At 40.2% G+C, this 13522-nt stretch overlaps 1 protein-coding gene across 4 annotated transcripts in view; it reads right to left on the bottom strand.

The window, feature by feature from the left end:
- The window catches only part of STX17 (syntaxin 17), a 75114-nt gene extending 66569 nt beyond the window's left edge, over positions 1–8545 (bottom strand). The window contains exon 1 of one of the 4 annotated variants that reach the window (XM_027549761.1): positions 8484–8545. The gene's annotated coding sequence lies outside the window, so the exon portion shown is untranslated. Of the gene's footprint in view, positions 1–7181; positions 7473–8295; positions 8456–8483 lie in introns of those variants that run through there. The other 3 variants (XM_027549764.1, XM_027549763.1, XM_027549762.1) reach the window with 3 other exon arrangements.
- Positions 8546–13522: the final 4977 nt, after the last annotated feature.

Raw genomic sequence — 13522 nt, 5'->3', positions numbered from 1 at the left:
AAGGCACTATTCAAAGAGAATATGCTAAGAATTAAGATGTAAAATTTCAAACTGAAAATGCATATAAGCACCAAGTAGCATTAAAAAAAACAAATTTACCAAAATACACAGATGGGAAATTTCAGAACATTAAGGAAAGAGAAAAACTACTTTAAAAAGCAAAGCAGATATAAAAGACAAACTAAAACAACAAAAGCAGCAAACTTTTCATCAAAGCAACATAGCAAAAGACAGAAATATCTTCAAAGTGGTGATTTGATATATATCCAGATTAATTATTATTTAGAAGTGAGAGTAAAATAATCATTTTCAGACCTACAAAGACCAAGTTTATTACAAAGCCCTTTATTAAAAGAACTACTAAAAGGCATGATTTAACAATAAAGAAAATAAACCCAAAGGAAAAGAATGGCAAGGAGCAAAAAAATGTAATGAAGTATACTGTTACTGGGTGAACAAAGGAAGGTATGAATAAAAGAACAAATAAAAGATTTATTTTGAACAACCTGATTAAATATAATAAAAATGTTTCCATGTAATTATTTTTCTATAATTTTTTATAGCAGCATAGGATCACATTATATATATGTTCAATGATTTAATCATCTAATGTTGGCTATTTAGGATGTTTCCAATTTTCCCCTATTATAAACTATACCACAGTGTAATTACCCTCCTTACATATAAGTCCATACAACCATCTATGATTATTTCTTTAAAATAAATACCTGGAAGTAGAATTAACAGGTAGACACATTTTTTAAGGCTTTTAATATTAGAAGTCCCAAAAAAGGTTGTGCCTATTTACATTCCCACTAGCAACATATCTGGAGAAGGACATATCAAAGTGTCCATTTACCTGGATTAAAGACTTAAATGAAAGACCTGAAGCCATAAAGCTCCTAGAAGAAAACACAGACAGTACACCCTTTGACACTGGTCTCAGCAATGTTTTTAAATCTTTCTCCTCAGGAAAGGACAACAAAAGCAAACAAACAAATAGGAGTACATCAAACTAAAAAGCTTTCTCAGGGAAGGAGCCCATAAACAAAACAAAAATGTAACCTACTAAATGAGAAAAGATATTTGCAAATAATGTATCTGATAAGGCATTAATATCCAAAATATACAAAGTGAAAGTGAAGTTGCTCAGTTGTGTCCAACTCTTTGCAACCCCATGGACTGTAGCCTCCCAGGCTCCTCTGTCCATGGAATTTTAATTCACACAACTCAATATCAAAAAATAATCCAATTAAAAGTTGGTAGAGGATCTAAATAGACATTTTTTTCCTAGGACACATGACAAGATTGTCAGTATCACTAATCATCAGGGAAAAGTTAGTCAAAACCACCTCACACCTGTCAAAACGGCTATCATCAAAAAAGACAAGAAATAATTAATGCTGGTTGTTGGCAAGGATGTAGAAAAAAGGGAACACTTATGCACTGTGGTGGGAATACAAATTGGTGCAACCACTATAGAAAACAGCATGGAAGTTACTAAAAAAATTAAAAACAGAACCATCATATGATTTAGCAATTCTAATTCTGGGTGTTTATCTGAAGAAAATAAAAACAGTAATTGAAAAGATACATGCACCCTTATGTTCATAGAGCATTATTCACATTAGCAAGATATGGAAGCAACTATTAAGTGTTTGAAGATAGATGAATGGCTAAAGAAGATGTGATACACACACACACATACACACACAATGGACTATTACTCAGCCACAAAAAAGAATGAAATCTTGCCACTCGCAACAACATGGATGAACCTAGAGGGTATTCTGTTAAGTGAAATAAGTCAGAGAAAGACCAATATCATATGACCTCACAAATACCTGAAATTTAAAAAGAAAAACAGAACAGAAACAGACCCATAGATACAGAGAACAAACTGGTGGTCACCAGAAAGAAGGCAGTGTGGTGGGTGAAATGGGTGAGATTTCCAGTTATAAAGTCATAGGGATGAAGGTACAGCACAGAGAATTTGGTCAATAATACTCTAATGACCTTGCAGGATGACAGATGGTTACTAGACTTATCATGATGTTAAATTCATAATGGATACAATTGTTGAATCATTATGTTGTATACCAGAAAAAATACAGCATTTTATGTCAACTATACTTCCATTTTGCCTTTTCTTACTGTTACTTGATACTGCTGGAATCAAGATTGCCAGGAGAAATATCAATAACCTCAGATATGCAGATGGCACACTTTCTACCCTTATGGCAGAAAGTGAAGAGGAACTAAAAAGCCTCTTGATGAAAATTAAAGAGGAGAGTGAAAAAGCTGGCTTAAAGCTCAACGTTCAGAAAACGAAGATCATGGCATCTGGTCCCATCACTTCATGGTAAATAGATGGGGACCCTTATGGCAGAAAGTGAAGAGGAACTAAAAAGCCTCTTGATGAAAGTGAAAGAGGAGAGTGAAAAAGTTGGCTTAAAGCTCAACATTCAGAAAACTAAGATCATGGCATCTGGTCCCATCACTTCATGGGAAATAGATGGGGAAACAGTGGAAACAGTGTCAGACTTTATTTTGGGGGGCTCCAAAATCACCACAGATGGTGACTGCAGCCATGAAATTAAAAGACTCTTACTCCTCGGAAGGAAAGTTATGACCAACCTAGATAGCATATTAAAAAGCAGAGACATTACTTTGCTGACAAAGGTCCATCTAGTCAAGGCTATGCTTTTTCCAGAGGTCATGTATGGATGTGAGAGTTGGTCTGTGAAGAAACCTGAGCGCTTAAGAATTGATGCTTTTGAACTATGATGTTCTAGAAGACTCTTGAGAGTCCCTTGAACTGCAAGGACATCCAACCAGCCCATCTAAAGGAGATCAGTCTTGGGTGTTCAATGGAAGGACTGATGCTGAAGCTGAAATTCCAATACCTTGGCCACCTCATGTGAAGAGTTGACTCATTAGAAAAGACCCTGATGCTGAAAGGAATTGGGGACAGAAGGAGAAGGGGACAACAGAAGATGAGATGGCTGGATAGCATCACCGACTCGATGGACATGAGTTTGGGTAAACTCTGGGAGTTTTAGTGATGGACAGAGAGGCCTGGCGTGCTGCAATTCATGGAGTCACAAAGAGTTGGACACGACTGAGCAACTGAACTGAAGTGAACCTTCAATTTTAAAAAATTTTAAATGTCCATTTATCCATACTCCAACCAGTATTTCATATTATCATTCTTCTTAGACATTCAACTGGTGACAAAAATGGTGTCTCTTTATTTTGCATTCTTTACATTACTAATAAGATTGATTTATTATCTATTTGCATGTCTTCTTTCATCAACTGCCTGCTTGTGCTATAGGGAACGTCTTTCTCCTATTATATATAACACATAATAGTCTCATAAATAATCTATTACTTGTCTAACATCATTTCCTAGTTTATCACATTGCCTCTTGTGTTTTCTTCCACTATGTAGATTATTTAAGAAGCTATCTTTATATATACTATTATTCCTATCAAAATGGTTTTGAAAGTACCTGGTATTCAAACTGGTATTCCAATGCTAAAGGAACTAAAACATGCCTTCACATGTCTCTTCTACACTACTTCTAATCCTATCACTCTAGTCAAACAGCACAATATGCATAGCATATTACAAGGGTCTTATTTGGCCTTCCTTTAGTCTCTTTCCCCTCTCCAATTTTCCCCCATAGATTACCACCAATTAATGTATCTAAAACACCAAAGGCAACATGCTCCTCCTTCAGACAAACACTTCCAAGAGTTCCCTATTATCTGAGCAAGAAAATACAATGTTCATAAGTAATCCACTCACACTGTTGAAATATCACCCAATCTCTACTTTTGGCTTTGCAAGGTGCTCCCTCTGTCTAGTCACTCTTTTATAGCCCATCTGCCTCTCAACTGCATGTAGCATTTGAGATACAACTCAAATGATTCTGCTTTCTCTTTCATTAATCAGTTTTCGGTGTACTTGACAAACCCCAATTATTGACTATTTGGCTTATCTTCACTGTTCCCCTATGCTATGATGACAGCTTTCTTTTTTGAATTCAAAAAGTGCTATTTCCAGGTCAGAGTACATGACTTTGCCCGTTAGCATTTTGTGCTGAAGGAAAAACCTGCTGCCTCATAAGAGCCATCTTTCAGGGCAGAAGTTCTGGCCCAAGAGCTCCCCAAGAGACTTTTCCACCTCCTGGTTTCCTTCTAGAGAGTGTTTTTTTTTTTTCTTTCTACCATTTCCATTTCTATAAAAGTATAATAAAATGTCTATATAAAACTAAGAAGAGAACATAACATTCAAACAACTGCATAAGGTATAGTGTTACTGCAACAAAATTGTCCAACAGTTACTCTGATGACAAAGTAGTTCAAATAACATTTATAAGCTATTAAGGGAAGGTCTTAATTCAATACAAAATGTGACTTAAGAGTGTGACTAAATAACAAGTTGAAAATATTTTCAGCATTTCTTGATTTTTCAGTCAAAAAACTGGGAAATATTTATGGTATAATTCAAACACAGGATACAAAATATATTTACATTAACATCACAAATATTTTAAATATGCCTACAAAAAAGCTAGTGGGAACACAAAAATGACTAATTTCCCAAACTTCTGCAGAGTTGTATTACTTTTGACTTTTTTTTTTCAAGTGTAATGGAATATGTGGAGCAACAGAATTGTATCATGACAATGATGGTGGATACACAATTAAAATACATTTATCAAAACTTACAGAACTGTATATCACAAAAGGTGAAATTCTGTACATTAAAAAACAAAAACAACAAAATGTGGGGGAACCCACAATGAAATACAAACTATAAAAAATAAACTGTATTACAAATGAACATAACCACACTGAAAGAAGTGGTGGAGGAAAATAACTAATATAGGTGACTTTGGAAAACAGATGCTGGACACTAGTGTCTAGATGTGAGATACTGGGCTTCCCAGGTGGCGCTAGTAGTAAAGAATCTGCCTGCCAATGCAGAAGATGTAAGACGCAGGTTCGGCACCTGGGTCAAGAAGATCCCTGGAGGAGGGCATGGCAACCCACTCTGGTATTTTTGCCTGTAGAACCCCATGGACAGAGGAGCCTGGTGGGCTACAGTCCATAGGGTCACAAAGAGCTGGACACGAGTGAAGTGACTTAGCACAGCACAGCACAAACTAGATAACACAAGGTTAAAGACAACAACAAAAAAACTACACACAACTCTACTGTTCTCTAGTTAGTAAATTTGTTTCTCACAGGACTATGGGTTAGGAATTCTGAACTAACATTATGTGTATTACTAGGATTGAACAAACAAAAAAAATATTTTGTAGAACAAAAAAGCCAGATTTCTCACTGTTGAAGAGAGAAGTTACAAATGAGCGGCAAGACTATAATGAACAATGTGGTATTTTTCTAGAAATAGAAGTATCAGAATAAACCCCTGTTTAAAAACATATATATAATCTGTGTGTATATATATATATATATGTGTGTATATATATACACATATAAAAATAAAATATAAATCTTTGTAGATGCATGGGTATATATGTATGTGTGTGTGTGTATGCCTGTATCTCCATGACATATACAGATATACAGTTGACCTTTGAACAATATGGATTTGAACTGCAAGGGTCTACCCACAGTGGAATTTTTTCAATAAATACTACATGATCTACAGTTACTTGAATCTGCAGATACAGAACTGCAGATACAAAAAGTCAACTATGGAACCTGAGTGATTCTGGTATCTGCTGCAGGTCCTAGCAGAGAAGGTAATGGCAACCCACTCTAGTACTCTTGCCTGGAAAATCCCATGGACAGAGGAGCCTGGTAGGCTATAGTCCATGGGGTCTCGAAGAGTCGGACACGACTGAGCGACTTCACTTTCACTTTTCACTTTCCTGCACTGAAGAAGGCAATGGCAACCCAATCCAGTGTTCTTGCCTGGAGAATCCCGTGGACGAGGGAGCCTGGTGGGCTGCCGTCTATGGGGTCGCACAGAGTCGGACACAACTGATTCGACTTAGCAGCAGCAGCAGGTCCTGGAACCATTCTCTTGGATACTAAGGGATGACTGTATCTAGCTAGAAATATACACATATACATATACATATACATATACAATGGGCTTCCTTAGGTGGCACTAGTGGTAAAGACTATGTCTACCAATGCAAGAGACACAGGAAATGTTGGTTTGATACCTGGGTCAGGAAGATCCCCTAGAGGAGGAAATGGCAACCCACCCCAGTATTCTTGCTTGGAGAATACCATGGACAGAGGAGTCTGGTGGACTACAGTCTACAGGATTGCAAGATGTTGGACATGACTGAGGGACTGAGCGTGCATATATATAAAATACACACAGACACACATCTTCCTAGATGTCTTCTGCCAGGTACTAGAAACAATGATATGCCAGTAGCAATGAGCACAACTAGAGCCCAGATCCTTTGGTGTTTAAATAGTACTCTCCAAAAAAGAAACCAGGGGTCTTTGGAGAACTGGTGGATTCCAGGATAGAGAAAACGTTAAGAGAAGCCTGGAGCATCTTATGATGCCAAAAAGTAAGGCAGTTAAAAAAAAAAAAAAAAAGAAGGGGGGATGAGGGTCTATTAAAAGGGCACAGGAAGCAATCTGAAAAAAACTTCCAATGGACGAAGTTGGAACAACTTGAGAAATAAAATAACAAAAGTGTAGGAAAACAACCAATAGAAAACTCAATGAGTCCATACTAATACAAAAAATTAATAAAGAAGTAGGATAAAGGGACAGCTCTTCCTTACCAAAAAATTCCAATTAATAAATTAAGAAGGAATGGGGGAAACAAAACATCACAGTAATAATTACTGAAGGCAAGATCCATTAATGGATGCTAAAATCAGCAAATTAAAGCTTGAGGGGAAACAGGATATCTGAAAGGTTTAGAAGTTGTACCCCAAGATACAAACTAAATACAAAGGGGAAAATAGTTATTTTACAGTAGAGAATCCCAACAGATACCACGTTAACCAAGTGATCAACAATAGTGTCATTTCATGCACTCCCTTATGATTAACTATTGAGAAGGGCAAATACATTTCTGTGGTATTAACAAAAATATACAACCTTAATCTCATTCTGAGAAAACATTAGACAAAGCCCAACTGAAGAACACGCTACAAATAACTGACCAGGACTCTTCAAAAGTGCAATGGTCATGAAAGACAGGAAAAGACTTCAAAGTTGTCACAGATTGTAGACGACTAAGGAGGCATGCCAACTAAATGCAACGTAGGATCTTAGATTGGATCCTGAAACAGAAAAAGGCCGTTAATATAAAAAGTGATGAAGTCTGAAGAAAGTTGGTGATTTAGTTAACAGTGTTGTACCGAAATTAATTTCTTCCTTTTGGTAACTAACTGTATTATAGTTACATGAGATGTTAACATTAAAGGAAACTGTAGACAATTCAGATACTTTTGTAACTTTTCTGTCATTGTAAAATTATTTCAAAGTAAAAAGGCTTTTAAAATAATATGTGAACTGTTTCACATAAGACAAACATTTAGAAGTCAAAGAACTGCAATTGTATTCACGGCACTTAACACTTGCGGCGGAGGTGACCTGAGGGTGCCAGGTGCTTTACAAACTTAACCTTGAGTGCTTACAACTATCACCAGCTGAGTATCATACTCCTTAATAAGGAAAAAGTACTGGGATATTAACCAAATTACTTAAGGTTATTTATAAGCGAAAAGCCCCATTTCTCAGGAAAAGTCCAAAATTGCAGGCAATGCCCCCTTCCAAAAAAAGTGATGAACACCTTCCCACATTTGCCCAGCACGTCGCCTAGTGTTTCTGACTGGGGGAAAGGGTACTGACTTTGGAAAGAGAAGTCAAGGCCCTTGGACCTACCTCCCATATGATCTGTTTTCTGAGCCTGTGATTCCGAATTTTAAAAAGCGGGAGCTTAGATGTGGGGCTTTCTGCGATCCACCGCCCTCTCGCCGGTCTGGCTGACAGGGGGCTAGCTCCCACCTCGCGCCCCAGGACCTCCCCTTACTTCCCTCGAGCCTCGTACCGTCCCTCTCAGTGTCATCCACCGCGCACCTGGGCCACAGAAACCAAACACCGTCTCCCCTACTCCCGCCCAGGAACGGGCCAGCCTCTGGACCGAGACTCCGGCTACTCTGACGATCTGGGACCCACAGTGCGTCAACGGGCAGGGCAGAAGACGGAAACTTTTCCACCCCGAGACCCGGGAGGCCGTCAAGCTCGCCCGGTCGGCCGCCTCCTTATACCCACTTCGAACAGCGCCTCCACAACCGAAAACGCCACTTCTAGAAGTCGAGTAGAGACCCCACAGCGCTCGCACTTCCGACCTGATGCCCTGCTTCCTGTGGGGTGTCCCTCCCGCGCCCGGTGCTGGCACCCTGCCCACCACTTCGGTCACGGCCTGACACCCCCGAGACGGCCTCTCGCGAGCCCCTTACCTCCCGCCGGGGCGCTGGAGGCTGGTAGGTTTGCAGGGCGCAGGCGCAGGGGCCACGGGGGCGGGGCGTCGCGATAGGCGGACGGTGCTCCGCCACGCCCCCTCCCGCCCAGGTCCTGTTTTGCGGGGTGTGGCCGGCACTCCAAATACACACACACACACACACACAAACGCGGTCACCGCTCTGGGCTGTCTTACAAGCTGGTCTTTATTAGTTGTGGGGCAGTAACACTGGAGCTAGGAGGAAGGAGACGCACAATTGTTTTTTAAGTCTGTTTGTTGTGTTTTAAGTGTGAGACAAGTCACATATGTATAGCCTTTTACATTTTGCAATCTTTTTCGGTCGCATTTTCTGCTCTTCTAGGAGTTTTACTGGTGGGCTGGCCGGATGTTGTTACCTCTTTGCTGCTGCTGCTGCTAAGTCGCTTCAGTCGTGTCCGACTCTGTGCGACCCCTTAGACGGCAGCCCACCAGGCTTTCCTTGTCCCTGGATTCTCCATGCAAGAACACTGGAGTGGGTTGCCATTTCCTTCTCCAATGCATGAAAGTTACCTCCTTACACATACAGAAACTGAAGCTCAGAGAGGTTGTACCTTCTCCCTGTCGCTCTTCCCCCAACCCCTCAAGCCCCAAACCCTCTGAGGTGGACAGGGCACAAGTTTAAATGTAAAAGAGACAGAAACTGAAATTCAGACTAGTCGTGTGTTTCCTCCCAAATAAGTTAGGCCCTTAATGCCAAAGTCCTTGTTCCAGTTTTATAGATAATGAGACTGAGGCTCAACAAAGAGTTTCCAGTGACTCACTCCAGTTCAGCCAGTTAGTGACAGAGTTGGAACTTCAACTGGGTTTCCTAATTTCCTTCTCAAGTTCTTCCAGTTATACCAGCTGCTACCAATGAACAAGCAGATGGTCGGCTTTGAAGCCCTGTCCAGTTCACAGGTCCTCCTCCCTGGATGGCCTGACTTCCAGATCAAGCCTTTTCAATATATATTTGAATATTCAAATGAGTTGCTCAGAATGTACCCACTGATTATATTGTCCTCAGAAGCCATAGCTTAGGAAACAGCTTTTAGGATATTCCAGTGGAGTGGGGATAGAAGTCAAAATTGGGGACCAATGACTATTAGGGCTCTGTAAGAATTGCCTTGAAAGGCATTTCTAAAATAAAGCAGAAAATCTGCTAAGCATTTCAGGTTTTATTTGTGGGTATCATGAATGGTGATTTTAGTTGTTGTTGTTTTTACTCTAGGAATGAGGTGCTTATAAGATTTTAATTCTAAAGAGAAAAAATAAAGTATTAGGCAATACTATGGGAAAATGATTTCATTTGTTTTTTATGCAAGGGTCAGTTAAACAAGAGCTACTGAAGTAAAGGTCATGAGTTAAGTTCTGCAACAGCTACCTCAAGCACACTAGGGAGGTGTGACACGCAAGGATTGTAAACTTGAACCTGGCCTTCTAGGTTTTTATCTATATGTTTGCTATAAATCAGGTATGTCAGGGTAGCTGGATAGAACTTTTTTATAATTACATTTATTTATTTTTAGTTGAAGGATAAATGCTCTATAATAATGTGTTAGTTTCTGCCAAACATCAACATGAATCAGCCATACATATACCTATGTCCCCTCTCTGGAACCTCCCTCCCGCCTTCCTCTCCAGCCACCCCTCTAGGTTGTTACAGAGCATTGGTCTGAATTCCCTGAATCACACAGCAAATTCCCATTGGCTATTTTACATATGGTAATGTATATGTTTCCATTTTACTCTCTCCATACATTCCACCTTCTCCTTCCTCTACCTGCCCCTTGTCCATGTCTGTTCTCTATGTCTGTGTCTCCATTGCTGCCCTGCAAATAGGTTCATCAGTACGTCTTTCTAGATTCCATGTTGTTGTCATTCAGTTGCCCAGTCATGTCCAGCTCTTTGCGACCCCGTGGACTGAAGCACGGCAGGCCTCTCTGTCCCTCACCATCTCCTGAAGTTTGCCCAAGTTCATGTCGATTGCACTGGTGATGCCATCCAGCCATCTCATCCTCTGATGCCCTCTTTTCCTTCTGCCCTCAATCTTTCCCAGCATCAGGGACTTTTCCAATGAGTCAGCTGTTCACTTCAGATAACCAAAATACTGGACTTTCAGCTTCAGCATCAGTCCTTCCAACAAGTATTCAGGGTTGATTTCCCTCAAGATTGACTGGTTTGATCCTCTTGCTGTCCAAGGGACTCTCAGGAGTCTTCTCCAGATTCCATATATATGTGTTAATATACAAAGCAACAGTTAGAACTGGACATGGAACAACAGACTGGTTCCAAACAGGAAAAGGAGTATGTCAAGGCTGTATATTGTCACCCTACTTATTTAACTTATATGCAGAGTACATCATGAGAAACGCTGGACTGGAAGAAACGCAAGTTGGAATCAAGATTGCTGGGAGAAATATCAATAACCTCATATATGCAGATGAAACCACCTTTATGGCAAAAAGTGAAGAGGAACTAAAAAGCCTCTTGATGAAAGTGAAAGAGGAGAGTGAAAAAGTTGGCTTAAAGCTCAACATTCAGAAAACTAAGATCATGGCATCTGATCCCATCATTTCATGGCAAATAGACAGGAAACAGTGGAAACAGTGGCTGACTTTATTTTGGGGGACTCCAAAATCACTGCAGATGGTGACTGCAGCCATGAAATTAAAAGACGCTTACTCCTTGGAAGGAAAGTTATGGCCAACCTAGACAGCATATTAAAAAGCAGAGACATTACTTTGTCAACAAAGGTCCGTCTAGTCAAGACTATGGTTTTTCCAGTGGTCATGTATGGATGTGAGAGTTGGCTGTAAAGAAGGCTGAGCGCCGAAGAATTGATGCTTTTGAACTGTCGTGTTGGAGAAGACTCGAGAGTCCCTTGGACTGCAAGGACATCCAACCAGTCCATCCTAAAGGAGATCAGCCCTGGGTGTTCATTGGAAGGACTGATGTTGAAGCTGAAACTCCAATACTTTGGCCACCTAATACGGAGAGTTGACTCATTGGAAAAGACCCTGATGCTGGGAGGGATTGGGGGCAGGAGGAGAAGGGGATGACAGAGGATGAGATGGCTGGATGGCATCACCGACTCAATGGATATGGGTTTGGGTAGACTCCAGGAGTTGGTGATGGATAGGGAGGCCTGGCATGCTGGGGTTCATGGGGTCACAAAGAGTAAGACACGACTGAGCAACTGAACTGAACTGATACAATATTTGTTTTTCTTGGATAGAACTTTTTAATCTAACAGTTTGTTAGCTTGATTTATGATCTTTAAATATTTAGACATATGGTGTGTGCACCTCTTTTTGTACTCTTGCCTGGGCTCTTAAGTTGTTAGAAGCAAGTGCTGCTGCCACAAGCCAACATTTTCCTGAGCTCTTATAAACCAGGAAAGACAAACAAAACAAAACAGCAATAAATAAATGGAAAAGAAGAAAAATATTCTTTTTAGGTATTATGATTGCTTACTTGGAAAACCCAAGGAATTAACTGAAACAAGTAAAGTGTATAGAAAAATAGCTTTCCTAAATAACAATCACCTATTAAAAAATGTAATGAGAGAAAAGATCAAGTAGCAGAATTTAGTTTGTATTTTTAAGGAATTACAGGAGCTATTTGAAGAATTAATAGTAGCTAAATGGGGTAAGAATGAAGGGAGGGATTTCCAAAAGGCCTGAGGAAACTCTGGGGGTAATGGATATGTTCATTATCTTGCTTTTGGTACTGGTTGCATGGGTGCATACATGTGCTGAAACTTACCAAATTGTCCACTTTATATGTATGTTTACGGCTTGTCAGCTATACCTGAATAAGGCTATTTCTTGAGGCAAGGTGTGTATTTTCATTTACTTAGAACCTAGCACCTTTCTTGGAACAGACTAAGGAAACCATGTATTTACACTATATGAGGTATGATCCCCTGGCAACCCACTCCAGTATTCTTGCCTGGAAAATCCCATGGACAGAGGATCCTGGGGGGCTACAGTCCATGGGGTCACAAAGAGTCAAACATGACTTAGCATCTAAACCACCACCACATAATTTTTCCAGTATCATAGAACAAGTATATGGAGAAACTGAGAATCAGATTCAGATTTACAGTAATATAGACCTCCTAGGTTATCTTCCTAGCCCATTCCTTTTCTGGGAACTGCTTCTCCCCCAACCCCAGATCTGCAGGCCATCAGCAGATCTGGCGGTCACATTATACAGGTGACCATATGCTCCTGACCATAGCAAATTGGTCCAGGAGCAGACCCCTGACCCAAACTGGAACAATATGAATCTGAAATTGAGACTAGGATTCTAGCTTCACTATGGTTTGTTTCTTGAATGGAGAAAATGCTCACAAAGGAGCTCCTGGTGGCTGTGTTTTTGACTCCATAGGCTGCTGAATCAGAGGAAGCCATGCTGCTCATAGAGTCCATTTAAAATTGTGGAGAGATGATTGTATGTATATCCTAGGTCATGTTGTTTAAAAAGATTTTTTTAACTGTAGGTCATGTGTAAAAAAAAACATTTGAAGCCATAACCTTCACTAAGTTTTTCTCTCGCCATGAACTACTGAAATATCTACTGTAGTTCTAAATGTATTCTACTTCTTGATGCATTCTGACATTCCAACCATCTTGTGAACTGAGATGAAAAACGGTTAAAAATAAAGTGATAATAGTGGCTAGCTTTAGCGTTAGATTGGGGATTCCCTCACAGCTCAGTTGGTAAAGAATCAGCCTGCAATGCAGGAGACCCTGGTTGGATTCCTGGGTCAGGAAGATCCCCCAGAGATGGGATAGGCTACCCACTGCAGTATTCTTGGGCTTCCATTGTGGCTCAGTTGGTAAAGAATCCGCCTGCAATGTGGGAGACCTGGGTTCGATCCCTGGGTTGGAATAATACCCTGGAGAAGGGAAAGGCTACCCATTCCAGTATTCTGGCCTGGAGAATTCCGTGGACTGTATAGTCCATGGGGTCACAAAGAGTCAGAAATGACTGAGCGACTTTCATTTTCACTTA

Source organism: Bos indicus x Bos taurus, chromosome 8 (assembly GCF_003369695.1).
Source record: "Bos indicus x Bos taurus breed Angus x Brahman F1 hybrid chromosome 8, Bos_hybrid_MaternalHap_v2.0, whole genome shotgun sequence".
NCBI classification, from domain to species: Eukaryota; Metazoa; Chordata; class Mammalia; order Artiodactyla; family Bovidae; genus Bos; species Bos indicus x Bos taurus.
Note: the sequence above shows the minus strand (reverse complement) of the source record. Positions and strands in the feature narration are given on the sequence as shown.